Source organism: Oncorhynchus keta, chromosome 2 (genome assembly GCF_023373465.1).
Source record: "Oncorhynchus keta strain PuntledgeMale-10-30-2019 chromosome 2, Oket_V2, whole genome shotgun sequence".
Lineage (NCBI taxonomy): Eukaryota > Metazoa > Chordata > Actinopteri > Salmoniformes > Salmonidae > Oncorhynchus > Oncorhynchus keta.
In genome coordinates, this window is record NC_068422.1 from 49,262,182 (window position 1) to 49,278,940 (window position 16,759).

Here is a 16,759-nt window from a genome sequence, read left to right on the forward strand (position 1 = left end):
AATTCATCAATATAAAACCAACCAACCTCTTTTGACCTTGTGGGGTTCATTTATTGAATACATGATTCTGCGATTGTGCTATGGTAACGCACAATTAATAAAGATGGTACTATTGTCCCGTTCGTCGTATGAATGAGACCAAGGCGCGTGTAGAGTTCCACATATTTTAATAACCTGAAACTCACTAAACAAAACAATAAAGAACAAACAAAACGTGAAGCTATACATAATACTGCTGACAGGCAACTACACATAGTCAAGATCCCACAACAGAAAGTGGGGAAAAGGGGAAAAAGGGCTACCTAAATATGATCCCCAATCAGAGACAACGATAAACAGCTGTCTCTGATTGGGAACCATATCAGGCCAACATAGATATAAAAAAAAAAAATAGACATACAAAAAAACTTGAGTACCCACCCTAAGTCACACCCTGACCTAACCAAAATATATAGAAAAACAGAGATATCTAAGGTCAGGGCGTGACAACTATATGATAATTATTTGCAGCATTTATCATAATTCTGCATTACTATAATACAGGTTAAAAACCATGGTATTTCCATGATCCACATCTATCAATACCATGGTAATTCAGGAAGTACAGTGCATTCGGAAAGTATTCAGACCTCTTCACTTTTTCCACACTTTATTACGCTACAGCCTTATTCTAAAATTGATTCATTTGCTTATTTTCTCATCAATCTACACACAATACCCCATAATGACAAAGCAAAAACAGGTTTAGACATTTTAGCAAATTAATAAAAACTAAAAATATTCAGAACCTTTACTCAGTACTTTGTTGAAGCACCTTTGACATCGATTACAGCTTTGAGTCTTCTTGGGTATGATGGTACAAGCTTGGTAGACCTGTATTTGGGGAGTTTCTCCCACTCTTCTCTGCAGATGGGGCGGCAGCGTAGCCTAGTGGTTAGAGCGTTGGACTAGTAACCGGAAGGTTGCGAGTTCAAACCCCCGAGCTGACAAGGTACAAATCTGTCGTTCTGCCCCTGAACAGGCAGAACCCACTGTTCCCACTGTTCCCAGGCCGTCATTGAAAATAAGAATATGTTCTTAACTGACTTGCCTGGTTAAATAAAGGTAAAAAATGTTTAAAAAAAAAAGATCCTCTCAAGCTCTGTCAGGTTGGATGGGGAGTGTCGCTGCACTGTTATTTTCAGGTTCTCTCCAAAGGTGTTCAATCGGGTTCAAGTCCGGGCTCCAGGTGGGCCACGCAAGGACATTCAGAGACTTGTCCTGAAGCCACTCCTGCATTGTCTTGGCTGTGTGCTTAGGGTCGTTGTCTTGTTGGAAGGTGAACCTTTGTCCCAGCAGGTTTTCATCAAGGATTCATCAATGTTCATCTTTCCCTTGATCCTGACTAGTCTCCCAGTCACTGTCGCTGAAAAACATCCCCACAACATGATACTGCCACCCCCATACTCCACCGTAGGGTTTCCTTCAGACGTGACGCTTGGCATTCAGGCCAGAGAGTTCAATCTTGGTTTCATCAGACCAGCGAATCTTGTTCCTGAAGTGTGGCTTCCATCTGGCCACTCTACCATAAAGGCCTCATTGGTGGAGTGCTGCAGACATGGTTGTCCTTCTGTAAGATTCTCCCATCTCCACAGAGGAACTCTGGAGCTCTGTCAGAGTGACCATCGGGTTCTTGGCCACCTTCCCGACCAAGGCCCTTCTTCCCGATTGCTCAGTTTGGCCTGGGCTGCCAGGTCTAGGAAGAGTCTTGGTGGTTCCAAATTTCTTCCATTAAAGTCCTGGTCAGTTCCTGGATGGGAGACCAGATGCTGCTGGAAGTGGTGTTGGAGGGCCAGTAGGAGGCACTCTTTCCTCTGGTCTAAAAAATATCACAATGCCCCAGGGCTAAAAAGTGATTGGGGACACTGCCCTGTGTAGGGTGCCGTCTTTCGGATGGGACGTTAAACGGGTGTCCTGACTCTCTGAGGTCATTAAAGATCCCATGGCACTTATCGTAAGAGTAGGGGTGTTAACCCCGGTGTCCTGGCTAAATTCCCAATCTGGCCCTCAAACCATCATGGTCACCTAATAATCCCCAGTTTACAATTGGCTCATTAATCCCCCTCCTCTCCCCTGTAACTATTCCCCAGGTCGTTGCTGCAAATGAGAACATGTTCTCAGTCAACTTACCTGGTAAAATAACGGATAAATAAAAAATAAAAATAAAATTAAAAAAAGAATGATGGAGGCCACTGTGTTCTTGTGGAACTTCAATGCTGCAGACATTTTTTAGTACCCTTTCCCAGATCTGTACCTCGACACAGTCCGGTCTCGGAGCTCTACAGCCAATTCCAATCAAGTTGTAGACACATCTCAAGGATGATCAATGGAAACAGGATGCACCAGAGCTCAATTTCGAGTCTTATAGCAAATGGTCTGAATACTTACAGAAATAAGGTATTTATGTTCTTTATTTTTAATACATTTGCAAAAAAATCTAAAAACCTATTTTCACTTTGTCATTATAGGGTATTGTGTATAGATTGAGGAAAACATTTATTTAATCAATTTTAGAGTAAGGCTGTAACGTAACAAAATGTGGAAAAAGGGAAGTGGTCTGAATACTTTCCGAATGCACTGTAAGTGAAAGTACCATATTAGTACCATTGTATGAATGAAAATACCATAGTAGTACCGTGGTACATTTTTGTAAGGGCGTGATGACGTAGTGCACATAAAATACATTTTGCGGTGAAGTTCCCATGTACCTGAATAGACAATGCAATTTACATTAGTTTCCATCGCATTTTAAACTCTAGCCAACAGAGCGCATATAGGCTACATCTGCGCACTGTTGGATAGAGTGCATGTATAGCCTACAAAATGATATTATTATGGACTAAAGAGAGAGATTGAAGAAATAAAAATAATTGCCAGCCAAGCAGTGATGATCATGTCACCAGAAAAATGTTGCGTTCAAAAAAACTGGGATACTTCCGACTTCAGTGCTTTTAAGACAACTGGGAACTTGCAAAAAAACTAGTTCCGACTGGGAAAAATCTTTCTGAATGGTCACCAAACTCGAAATTCCAAGTCGGAAACTCTGGCATCTTTCTAGAGCTCTGACTTTCCTACGTGAAGATCACTGATGTCATGATTTGACCTTGTTTTTTTTCCAGAGTTCCCAGTTGTTTTGAATACAACATTAGACCCTCAATATTTGTTGGAAAGGAGCATCACCTTGCACTTTCACCATCCTGTGAACTAACTTATTTCATCTGTAGCCTAATAAACTGCATGGTTTCCAACGAGTCATAGTGGTACCAGACAACATGTCATCACGTCACTTCAAGTTTACTTAGATATGATGATGTTATATCAATATTTGTGGATAAAAGCGTTACCACCCACACAAAAACACCCTACAGTACCTTGTCTAGCATATTTTGTTTTGTGGACATTTGGAAAATGTCATGATATTTTTATATCCGACATGTACTTTTACTGGCATAAAAAGGTTACGGTAGTAGTAAAAAAAAACTGGTTACGGTAGTAGTAAATCATAGACATAGGCCTAAACGCAACATTATACAGTGAGTGTACAACACATTAGCAACACCTTCCCTGCATGCACCCGGCCCACCACAAGGAGTTGCTAGAGCACAATGAGCCAAGTAAAGCCCCTCCGGCCAAACCCGGACGACGCTGGGCCAATTGTGTGCCATCCTATGGGACTCCGTCACGGCCAGTTGTGACACAGCCTGGGATCAAACCCCTGGCTGTAGTGACACCACAAATTAGCAATGCAGTGCCTTAGACTGCTGCGCCACTCGGGAGGCCCCATATCTACAGTAGCTTTGATTGGACTGATCATGTCAACATCAAACTTTAAAAATAATCATAATAATAATTCCAAGTCGGGAATTCGGGCCTCTTTCTAGAGCTCTGACCTGAAGATCCATGACCTCATGATTAAAACTTGTTTTTTTCTGAGTTCCCAGTTGTCTTGAGAGCACCATAAATTCAGAGAATTCCAGACTTTGATGATTGCCGCGCCACCTTCCTATTCAAATGTGCATAGCACAACAAACTAGAAAAATGTATTGTATGCTGCTGCTGCTGCTGCATAAATGATGTAATATGCCAGGAAGATATGTATACAGTAGCGTAGAAAGTAATACTAAGTGTATGTTGTGTAGTAAACTGTTAGTGTTCCTCTCACCATAACAATTTTGTCCCTTTCCCCCTCATAACTTAGCCTACTGTTCTGACTTAGTGGTGCACATGTAGCCTATAGGCTGTTTTAGAGAAATTGAATCATTGAATGTATGTGCTTTTCTTGTCTGCTTTATATGCCCCCTTTTTTTATCCTACGGGTTCTGACTTGGTGTACAGAGAGAATACTATAAGAATGGCCCATGTTCTGAATTCTGTCACTGTACATTTCAAAAGTTCTAAACAAATTGTTATATTGACTACGTCCATCCTAGCTCGCTCATTAATGTCTTAATCAACATTGTGGATTGCCTCTGATCCACTCATTGTTCCCTTATACCATAGTTTGTACATTAGAAACCACATTTGTTTAAGCAAGTCAGCCATATCAGCTGTGTTTTTTTAAGCAGTAAAGGAGGCTGAACTGTTTTGCTACCAGACAAGGCTCCGTTGATAGCCAGGTGTAGCGGTGTTAAGGATTCACTCCATGGAGCTGAAAAGAAAGCTCTGCTGTTGGGACAGCATTATGTAGGCTCTAACAGTTTGTAGGCACCTTTTGTCACTGTTACAGTGCAATTAAGTGCAATTATTATTTAGTGTTGTGTAGTGGCTTTGCTGGCATGCATCTCCATTTTTGTTGTTGTTTAGTTTGCCCAACCAACAGTAATAGCTAGCTAGTGATTTTACTGTCATATCAGTGGCATAACTGTTAACCGTCATGGTAGGATAATATCAACAGAACAGTTTTTACAACATGTTGCCATGCAAGGCTAATTTTTGCTTGTAGTTTTTTTTCACAGATTAGCATGGTGTTGGTGGGCTCCTACACAAGGTATGTCATGTAACAGTTTTTTTTTTTTTGCGCAACTGATGTTAAAACATAAAATACATTCTAAACACTAAATATCCACTGGGGGGTTATCTTTCCTTTTCAGGACGACCCGATACGTATGTAGATATGATACAAGAACGATACATGTTTATATGGGGGAAAAAACATTGGTTATACTTCACTGACAAGCTCTAAACTTTGCCATGATACTTGTTTGATTATTAGCAGTTTAATTGGCTTTTATAAACATCCTTAGACTGCGCTGGAGAGAACCTGTCAGTCAAGCTCAGAGGTTTGTTTGTATGCAGAAGATAGTAATTATTTAATGCAGTATAGTAAATTCTGATTAAGGGCCTACTTATGGTTGTTTTAACTATCTACATCCAACATGTATGTTATTCCGTGTCACTCACTGTCAATACACTGTGTTGTTACCCGATGGAAAAGACTGCTTCCTGACTTTTGTGGCCCATGCACTGGGGAAGGCTTGTGTGCAGCAAGGCTGCATTCAATATGTGTTTCTCCTGCATTGATGATTGCAACTGCTGCACTTGTTCATTCATCAGAAGAGTTACATAATTTTGTGTCTATTTCTGCAGGGTTAGTGTTTGAGGTACTGGCACCTCACTTCTCCTCCTGCACTCACTCAGACATGGTGTGGCAGATTGTGTGCTGGAAGCTTCTGGAGAAGGTCCTGGAGTGCTGGCTGGAGAGTGTGATCACTGGTCAGGTGCAGGCTGTCAACAGGTAAGGGAAGGGGATGGGTAGAGGTTATAAAAAGGTGTCAAACTGTCTGCGTCTTTGTCCAATCTCTTTCTCTCATAATGTAAAGGTGTTATTTTTCCTCTAGGCCCAACAGAGGTCCAGGATCATGGGGAACCTGGTGTTGAAGGACAAAAAGGCCCGGTTTGTCATCACCCAATCCCCTCTGGAGCAGCAGCTGTATGTGAGACGAGCTCTGCTGCTGTGTGTGGGACGACTGAGTGATACAGGGCTACAGGAGCTATGCTCGGACACACTACGACACAGTACTGTGTCACACGATCAGAGCTGTTCACATTACTTTCTGACCTGTCCACCTCCGGGTTGTGTTCATTTGAGAAATCAACAACAACAAAAATCCTTAACATTTTGTTATGGGAAGTGTCCATGAAGTTCCGTTTTGTTGAAGACTACAACAAAAAATATCTAGTTAACAGAAGAAAGGAAGACAAAATAAGGACAAAGAAGGACAGAAGAAAAAGGAAAAGAAAGAGGACAACAAAGTGAAACAGTCAGCACTTCTATTGCAACCGTATTTGTCGTCCTAACATAGTCTACACTGCTATCTGCCCAGCAGCTAGCCAGCTAGCAAACGTCCACCGTCTACCGAATAGCAGCACTGTAGAAACTATTACACTCAACTGAACGACTTGATTAGTGTAGTGTTAGCTAGCTACATAGTTGTCTTTGCTGTCTTCGTATCCAAGATAATTGTGTAGTTTAGAGTGTGTAGTCTTAGAGTGATTATCTTAATTTACCGAGGTTAGCTAGCCAGCTATTTGTCGTCCTTAACATAGGAGACACTGCTAGCTAGCCAACAGCTAGCCAACGTCTACTGAATAGAACTTCCTCACTCAACAACCCGGTCGCATTCTGCTTCGCTCCACAGATAGTATCACATTTTCATTTCATTTCATTACAGCACAACGGTTTGATTTGTTTGATCGTAGCTAGCTACATAGCTAGCTACATAGCCGTCTGTGTATCAAAGATAATTGTGTAGTCTAGAGCGATTTTCTAGGTTAGCTAGCCAGCTATTGTCGTTCTTTTAACGCTACGTAACGTAATCAACACTGCTAGCTAGCCAGCTAGCCCCGAATAGCAGCACTGTAGAAACTATTACACTCAACGGAACGACTTGATTAGTGTAGTGTCAACAACGCAGCCACTGCCAGCTAGTCTACAAAGTCAACAACGCAGCCACTGCCAGCTAGCCTACTTCAGCAGTACTGTATCATTTTAATCATTTTAGTCAATAAGATTCTTGCTCTAACTTTCTGAACATTCGAGACGTGTAGTCCACTTGTCATTCAATCTCCTTGCATTAGCGTAGCCTCTTCTGTAGCCTGTCAACTATGTGTCTGTCTATCCCTGTTATCTCCTCTCTGCACAGACCATACAAACGCTCCACACCGCGTGGCCGCGGCCACCCTAATCTGGTGGTCCCAGCGCGCACGACCCACGTGGAGTTCCAGGTCTCCGGTAGCCTCTGGAACTGCCGATCTGCGGCCAACAAGGCAGAGTTCATCTCAGCCTATGCCTCCCTCCAGTCCCTCGACTTCTTGGCACTGACGGAAACATGGATCACCACAGATAACACTGCTACTCCTACTGCTCTCTCTTCGTCCGCCCACGTGTTCTCGCACACACCCCGAGAGCTTCTGGTCAGCGGGGTGGTGGCACCGGGATCCTCATCTCTCCCAAGTGGTCATTCTCTCTTTCTCCCCTTACCCATCTGTCTATCGCCTCCTTTGAATTTCATGCTGTCACAGTTACCAGCCCTTTCAAGCTTAACATCCTTATCATTTATCGCCCTCCAGGTCCCCTCGGAGAGTTCATCAATGAGCTTGATGTCTTGATAAGCTCCTTTCCTGAGGACGGCTCACCTCTCACAGTTCTGGGCGACTTTAACCTCCCCACGTCTACCTTTGACTCATTCCTCTCTGCCTCCTTCTTTCCACTCCTTTCCTCTTTTGACCTCACCCTCTCACCTCCCCCCCTACTCACAAGGCAGGCAATACGCTCGACCTCATCTTTACTAGATGCTGTTCTTCCACTAACCTCATTGCAACTCCCCTCCAAGTCTCCGACCACTACCTTGTATCCTTTTCCCTCTCGCTCTCATCCAACACTTCCCACACTGCCCCTACTCGGATGGTATCGCGCCGTCCCAACCTTCGCACTCTCTCCCCCGCTACTCTCTCCTCTTCCATCCTATCATCTCTTCCCTCTGCTCAAACCTTCTCCAACCTATCTCCTGATTCTGCCTCCTCAACCCTCCTCTCCTCCCTTTCTGCATCCTTTGACTCTCTATGTCCCCTATCTTCCAGGCCGGCTCGGTCCTCCCCTCCCGCTCCGTGGCACGACTCATTGCGAGCTCACAGAACAGGGCTCCGGGCAGCCGAGCGGAAATGGAGGAAAACTCGCCTCCCTGCGGACCTGGCATCCTTTCGCTCCCTCCTCTCTACATTTTCCTCCTCTGTCTCTGCTGCTAAAGCCACTTTCTACCACTCTAAATTCCAAGCATCTGCCTCTAACCCTAGGAAGCTCTTTGCCACCTTCTCCTCCCTCCTGAATCCTCCTCCCCCTCCCCCCCCCTCCCTCTCTGCAGATGACTTCGTCAACCATTTTGAAAAGAAGGTCGACGACATCCGATCCTCGTTTGAAAAGAAGGTCGACGGCATCAGATCCTCAGTCAAACGACACCGCTGGTTCTGCTCACACTGCCCTACCCTGTGCTCTGACCTCTTTCTCCCCTCTCTCTCCAGATGAAATCTCGCGTCTTGTGACGGCCGGCCGCCCAACAACCTGCCCGCTTGACCCTATCCCCTCCTCTCTTCTCCAGACCATTTCCGGAGACCTTCTCCCTTACCTTACCTCGCTCATCAACTCATCCCTGACCGCTGGACGTCCCTTCCGTCTTCAAGAAGCGAGAGTTGCACCCCTTCTGAAAAAACCTACACTCGATCCCTCCGATGTCACAACTACAGACCAGTATCCCTTCTTTCTTTTCTCTCCAAAACTCTTGAACGTGCCGTCCTTGGCCAGCTCTCCCGCTATCTCTCTCAGAATGACCTTCTTGATCCAAATCAGTCAGGTTTCAAGACTAGTCATTCAACTGAGACTGCTCTTCTCTGTATCACGGAGGCGCTCCGCACCGCTAAAGCTAACTCTCTCTCCTCTGCTCTCATCCTTCTAGACCTATCGGCTGCCTTCGATACTGTGAACCATCAGATCCTCCTCTCCACCCTCTCCGAGTTGGGCATCTAGATTCTCCTACCTGACAGGTCGCTCCTACCAGGTGGCGTGGCGGATCTGTCTCCTCACCACTCGCTCTCACCACTGGTGTCCCCGGGGCTCTGTTCTAGGCCCTCTCCTATTCTCGCTATACACCAAGTCACTTGGCTCTGTCATAACCTCACATGGTCTCTCCTATCATTGCTATGCAGGACACACAATTAATCTTCTCCTTTCCTCCTTCTGATGACCAGGTGGTGAATCGCATCTCTGCATGTCTGGCAGACATATCAGTGTGGATGACGGATCACCACCTCAAGCTGAACCTCGGCAAGACGGAGCTGCTCTTCCTCCCGGGGAAGGACTGCCCGTTCCATGATCTCGCCATCACGGTTGACAACTCCATTGTGTCCTCCTCCCAGAGTGCTAAGAACCTTGGCGTGATCCTGGACAACACCCTGTCGTTCTCAACTAACATCAAGGCGGTGGCCCGTTCCTGTAGGTTCATGCTCTACAACATCCGCAGAGTACGACCCTGCCTCACACAGGAAGCGGCGCAGGTCCTAATCCAGGCACTTGTCATCTCCCGTCTGGATTACTGCAACTCGCTGTTGGCTGGGCTCCCTGCCTGTGCCATTAAACCCCTACAAGTCATCCAGAACGCCGCAGCCCGTCTGGTGTTCAACCTTCCCATGTTCTCTGTCACCCCGCTCCTCCGCTCTCTCCACTGGCTTCCAGTTTCGCATCCGCTACAAGACCATGGTGCTTGCCTACGGAGCTGTGAGGGGAACGGCACCTCAGTACCTCCAGGCTCTGATCAGGCCCTACACCCAAACAAGGGCACTGCGTTCATCCACCTCTGGCCTGCTCGCCTCCCTACCACTGAGGAAGTACAGTTCCCGCTCAGCCCAGTCAAAACTGTTCGCTGTTCTGGCTCCCCAATGGTGGAACACACTCCCTCACGACGCCAGGACAGCGGAGTCAATCACCACCTTCCGGAGACACCTGAAACCCCACCTCTTTAAGGAATACCTAGGATAGGATAAAGTAATCCTTCTCACCCCCCTTAAAAGATTTAGATGCACTATTGTAAAGTGGCTGTTCCACTGGATGTCATAAGGTGAATGCACCAATTTGTAAGTCGCTCTGGATAAGAGCGTCTGCTAAATGACTTAAATGTAAATGTAAAATGTAAAGACTATTTTCTCCTGTTTGGTGCTTCATGATCACGACCCTTCTATCCTTTCCTCTGTCAGAACTGCTACAGTTCATGCTGGGAGAGATGCAGAGCCACCTGGATAGCAGCGTAGTGCGTGTGAGGGGCATGGTGGTGGGGGAGTGTCTCCACTCCTGCATGGACCTCAATGGAGCCAAGCTGAAATTCGAGGTTCAGTGTGGCACCTTACCCAAGGTTTTGGGTGCATCTCAATAGTCTGAAGTGGCTCACTGTCATTCTGTTCTGTTCTCTGCTCATACTCACCTGAATGAACTGGACGGGTGAAAACAAATACCCGAATGCTTTCGTCTATCTGCTGTTCAGATCAGAGATAGAGGAAGCCACTGTAGAATATTGAGGTGCACCCCTACAGTAGGCTATGGCTGCCTTGTTATGAGTCCTGTGTAGGACACAGGGAAGGGTGTGTGTTCAGTGTTTCTTTCCCTCAGGATGAGGAGATAAAAGGAGCTGTTCTCAATGATGATCACTGGCTGATGAAGAAACGGAGCCGCTTGATGACAGATTGGGCAGACTGTAACCGCTCAGGTTGTACCATACCAGGCTGCTTCACTGGCCCAAAAATCAGGAGCTGACCCAGATTCAGAGCTGGATAGGTAAGAGATAGCATTATCATACTCAAACCCCTAACACTCTGTAATACCTCTTGTTACGCACTACATTTATTAACATGATGTTGTCTATGAGACTGAAGCTTTAGATTCCCATTCAAATCACTACAACGTATTTAATCTTCCCATGGGCAATTAAGAAGCCATGGTAGAGAGCTCGCCAGTTTGTAGTCTTAAAAAACGGAAATAATGTACCTCTGGTTTGTTCAGTCATTTCTATTGGGAAAGAAAATGATTTTGGGATAAATGCTGAAAATGAGGTCTGAGGTTAACACAGGTTTAGGAGATCTTATGTGTTTTGTTATACGAGATAATGTCAGTCAGTTAACATGACCTTTATGAATTATGACGCCTATGTGCATTTTATGATTACAAAAACACGGATGAATACTATCTCATAGAACAAAACATACAAAATCTCCCAAACCTTTGTTTACCATAGACTTTATTTTCAGCGTTAGTGCCTACAAAAGATGCCATTTCTCTCTGTAGTAGTGTTGTATTAACTAGGCTAACTATTAACTATGTCCCTGTCCTGTGTGTGTATGAATCAGTGATGATTCGTTCACCCCTACTGACCAGGAGATGAGCCAAGCCACCCCACCTCGCTACCTCCGAGACCTCTTGATGGTAAAATACAGTATATATAGTAGGTCTCTCCATGGATGGGCGATGGACATTTTAGCTTATCAATGCTCTCTTTATTTAACTGACTTGTCGAATGACTGATTCTTCCATCCCTCTATCTCTTCCCAGCCTTTATCTCCTCTGAGGACCCAGTGAGGCTGGAGCTCAATCAGAGAGCTGTTGAGGGACTGGTTAGGAAGAACACTTATAATATAATAATATATGCCATTTAGCAGACGCTTTTATCCAAAGCGACTTACAGTCATGTGTGCATACATTCTACGTATGGGTGGTCCCGGGAATCGAACCCACTACCCTGGCGTTACAAGCACCATGCTCTACCAACTGAGCTACAGAAGGACCACTTCTACAGACAGTGAGGTGAGAGGTCACATGGTTTCGATGATAAATATTTGTCACCATAGTGGTTCATCTCTGGCTGTATGAAAGTGTATTTCCCCTCAGACACACACATTTGTCTTCGTTTTTATCAAAGTAATTTGTGTAGAATGTACATTTCCCCACTCATTCACCATATCTCTTTACATTGCTTATGCATATTCGGATGCCTGATTGCATCCAGACTACACTACCGGTCAAAAGTTTTAGAACACCTACTCATTCAAAGGTTGTTCTTTATTTTTACTGTTTTCTACATTGTAGAATAATAGTGAAGACATCAAAACTACAAAATAACACATATGGAATCATGTACTAACCAAAAAAGTGTAGCCCTTTGCCTTGACAGCTTTACACACGCTTAGCATTCACTCAACCAGCTTCATGAGGTAGTCACCTGGAATGCATTTCAATTAACAAGTATGCCTTCTTAAAAGTTAATTTGTGGAATTTCTTTCCTTCTTAATGTGTTTGAGCCAATCAGTTGTGTTGTGACATTATACAGAAGATAGCCCTATTTGGTAAAAGACCAAGTCCATATTTCGGCAAGAACAGCTCAAATAAGCAAAGAGAAATGACAGTCCATCATTACTTTAAGACTTGAAGGTCAATCAATACGGAACATTTCAAGAAAGTTTATACATGTTTATTTCTGTGTTACAGGGGCAGTCAAGAAATGGAATGGCAAGGCCACAGAATACATTACATTACATTACATACATTTAAGTCATTTAGCAGACGCTCTTATCCAGAGCGACTTACAAATTGGTGCATTCACCTTATGACATCCAGTGGAACAGCCACTTTACAATAGTGCATCTAAATCTTTTAAGGGGGGAGGGGGGGTGAGAAGGATTACTTTATCCTATCCTAGGTATTCCTTAAAGAGGTGGGGTTTCAGGTGTCTCCGGAAGGTGGTGATTGACTCCGCTGTCCTGGCGTCGTGGGGGAGTTTGTTCCACCATTGGGGGGCCAGAGCAGCGAACAGTTTTGACTGGGCTGAGCGGGAACTGTACTTCCTCAGTGGTAGGGAGGCGAGCAGGCCAGAGGTGGATGAACGCAGTGCCCTTGTTTGGGTGTAGGGCCTGATCAGAGCCTGGAGGTACTGAGGTGCCGTTCCCTCACAGCTCCGTAGGCAAGCACCATGGTCTTGTAGCGGATGCGAGCTTCAACTGGAAGCCAGTGGAGAGAGCGGAGGAGCGGGGTGACGTGAGAGAACTTGGGAAGGTTGAACACCAGACGGGCTGCGGCGTTCTGGATGAGTTGTAGGGGTTTAATGGCACAGGCAGGGAGCCCAGCCAACATCGAGTTGCAGTAATCCAGACGGGAGATGACAAGTGCCTGGATTAGGACCTGCGCCGCTTCCTGTGTGAGGCAGGGTCGTACTCTGCGGATGTTGTAGAGCATGAACCTACAGGAACGGGCCACCGCCTTGATGTTAGTTGAGAACGACAGGGTGTTGTCCAGGATCACGCCAAGGTTCTTAGCGCTCTGGGAGGAGGACACAATGGAGTTGTCAACCGTGATGGCGAGATCATGGAACGGGCAGTCCTTCCCCGGGTGGAAGAGCAGCTCCGTCTTGCCGAGGTTCAGCTTGAGGTGGTGATCCGTCATCCACACTGATATGTCTGCCAGACATGCAGAGATGCGATTCGCCACCTGGTCATCAGAAGGGGGAAAGGAGAAGATTAATTGTGTGTCGTCTGCATAGCAATGATAGGAGAGACCATGTGAGGTTATGACAGAGCCAAGTGACTTGGTGTATAGCGAGAATAGGAGAGGGCCTAGAACAGAGCCCTGGGGGACACCAGTGGTGAGAGCGCGTGGTGAGGAGACAGATTCTCGCCACGCCACCTGGTAGGAGCGACCTGTCAGGTAGGACGCAATCCAAGCGTGGGCCGACATACGCAGACCACCTCGTGCATGCTCCTAGTAGAGCGGGGTGTGGAGTTTACCCAGTGGTGTAAAGTACTTAAGTAAGTACTACTTAAGCTATTTTTTTGCGGTATCTGTACTTTACTATTTATATTTTTGACTACTTTTACTTCACCAATATTCCGAAAGAAAATTGTGATTTTTACTTCATACATTTTCCCTGACATCCAAAAGTATTAGTTACATTTTGAATGCTCAGGACAGGAAAATGGTCCCATTCACACACTTATCAATAGAACATCCCTGGCCATCTCTACTGCCTCTGATCTGATGGCCTCACTAAACACAAATGCTTAATTTATAAATGATGTCTGAGTGTTGGAGTATGCACCTGGCTATCCGTAAGTAAATTTGAAGGAAAAAAAGAAAGAAAACGGTGCCATCTGGTTTGCTTAATATAAGGAATTTGAATTGATTTATACTTTCACTTTTGACACTTAAGTATATTAAAAACCAAATACTTTTAGGCTTTTAATCAAGTAGTATTTTACTGGATGACTTTCACTTGAGTCATTTTCTATTTAGGCATCTTTACTTTTACTGAAGTATGACAATTGGGTACTTTTTCCACCACTGTGTTTACCACACCACCACGCCTTCAGCAGGCTTGAAAAGTGGGATTGATCTGTTGGTCTTTGTTTGATCCAATTGTTCCAGTTTCCAGTAGCTAAATCCTTTGACGTATTGTTGATTTTTCTTTAAAAATGCACTGGATTGGTTGAAAGGCAATACTAAACTTACACTGACTGTACAAAACAATAAGCACACCTTCCTAATATTGAGTTGCACCCCATCTTTTTGCCCTCAGAACAGCCTCACTTCGTCGGGGCATGGACTCTACAAGGTGTCGAAAGCGTTTCACAGGGCTGCTGGCCCATGTTTATACCAATGCTTCCCACAGTTGTGTCAAGTTGGCTGGATGTCCTTTGGGTGGTGGACCATTTTTGATGCACTCTGGGAAACTGTTGTGTGAAAAACCCAGCAGTGTTGCAGTTCTTCACACAAACCAGTGCACCTGGCACCTACTACCATATCACATTCAAATGCACTTAAATCACCCTCTGAATGGTACATACACAATCCATGTCTCAAGGCTTAAAAATCCTTCTTTAACCCATTTACACCCCCCATCTACACTGATCAAAGTGGATTTAACAGGTAACATCAATAAGGGATCATAGCTTTCACCTGGATTTACTTGGCCAGTCTGTCATAGAACGAGCAGGTGTTCCTAATGTTTTGTACACTCAGTGTATGCCATTGTACATCGAAGCACAGTGGATCTCAAAGCTGTATTGCTGTGATCATAAAACATGAAAACACATACCAATATCAAATTCCTTATTCATAAAGGCCTACGCTGTAGGTATCCTACTGAATTGTATATGTTCCATGTGAAGAAATCCCCCTTACAGGTATTATATGTCCCCATTGTATACACTGAAGTATGCCTTTGTGCGTTGGGATTGGGTTCTATGAAAGACTGTTATCCTTATGATTGCCAAACATATTTCTAATTTGTAAATTCATAAAGGTACACCGGGAAGCATTATTTCATGTCTTGTACAATCGTGGCCAAAGGTTTTGAGAATGACACAAATATTAATTTTCACAAAGTTTGCTGCTTCTGTGTCTTTAGATATTTTTGTCAGATGTTACTATGGAATACTGAAGTATAATTACAAGCCTTTCATAAGTGTCAAAGGCTTTTATTGACAATTATATGAAGTTGATGCAAAGAGTCAATATTTGCCGTGTTGATTCTTCTTTTTCAAGACCTCTGCAATCCGCCCTGGCATGCTATCAATTAACTTCTGGGTCGCATCCTGACTGATGGCAGCCCATTCTTGCATAATCAATGCTTGGGGTTTGTCAGAATTTGCGGGGTTTTGTTTGTCCACCCGCCTCTTGAGGATTGACCACAAGTTCTCAATGGGATTAGGGTCTGGGGAGTTTCCTGGCCATGGACCCAAAATATTGATGTTTTGCTCCCGGAGCCACTTAATTATCACTTTTGCCTAGAACAAAATAGACAAAATCTCTCAAACCTTTGTTTACCATAGACTTTCCATCATGCTGGAAAAGGCATTGTTCATCACCAAACTGTTCCTTGATGGTTGGGAGAATTTGCACTCGGAGGATGTGTTGGTATTCTTCATTCTTTATTTATGGCTGTGTTCTTAGGCAAAATTGTGAGTGAGCCCACTCCCTTGGCTGAGAAGCAACCCCACACATGGTCTCAGGATGCTTTACTGTGGGCATGACACAGGACTGATGGTAGCACTCACCTTGTCTTCTCCGGACAAGCTTTTTTCCAGATGCCCCAAACAATCGAAAAGGGGATTCATCAGAGAAAATTACTTTACCCCAGTCCTCAGCAGTCCAATCCCTGTACATTTTGTAGAATATCAGTCTGTCCCTGATGTTTTTCCTGGAGAGAAGTGGCTTCTTTGCTGCCCTTCTTGAGACCAGGCCATCCTCCAAAAGTCTTTGCCTCAGATGCACTCACACCTGCCTGCTGCCATTCCTGAGCAAGCTCTGTACTGGTGGTGCCCCAATCCCGCAGCTGAATCAACTTTAGGAGACAGTCCTGGTGCTTGCTGGACATTCTTGGGCACCCTGAAGCCTTCTTCACAACAATTGAACGGCTCTCCTTGAAGTTCTTGATGATCCGATAAATGTTGATTTAGGTGCAAGCTTACTGGCGGCAATATCCTTGCTTGTGAAGCCATTTTTGTGCAAAACAATGATGACGGCACGTGTTTCCTTTTAGGTAACCATGGTTGACAGAGGAAGAACAATGATACCAAGCACCACCCTCCTTTTGAAGCTTCCAGTCTGTTATTCGAACTCAATCAGCATGACAGAGTGATCTCCAGCCTTGTCCTCGTCAACACTCATACCTGTGTTAACGAGAGAATCACTGAC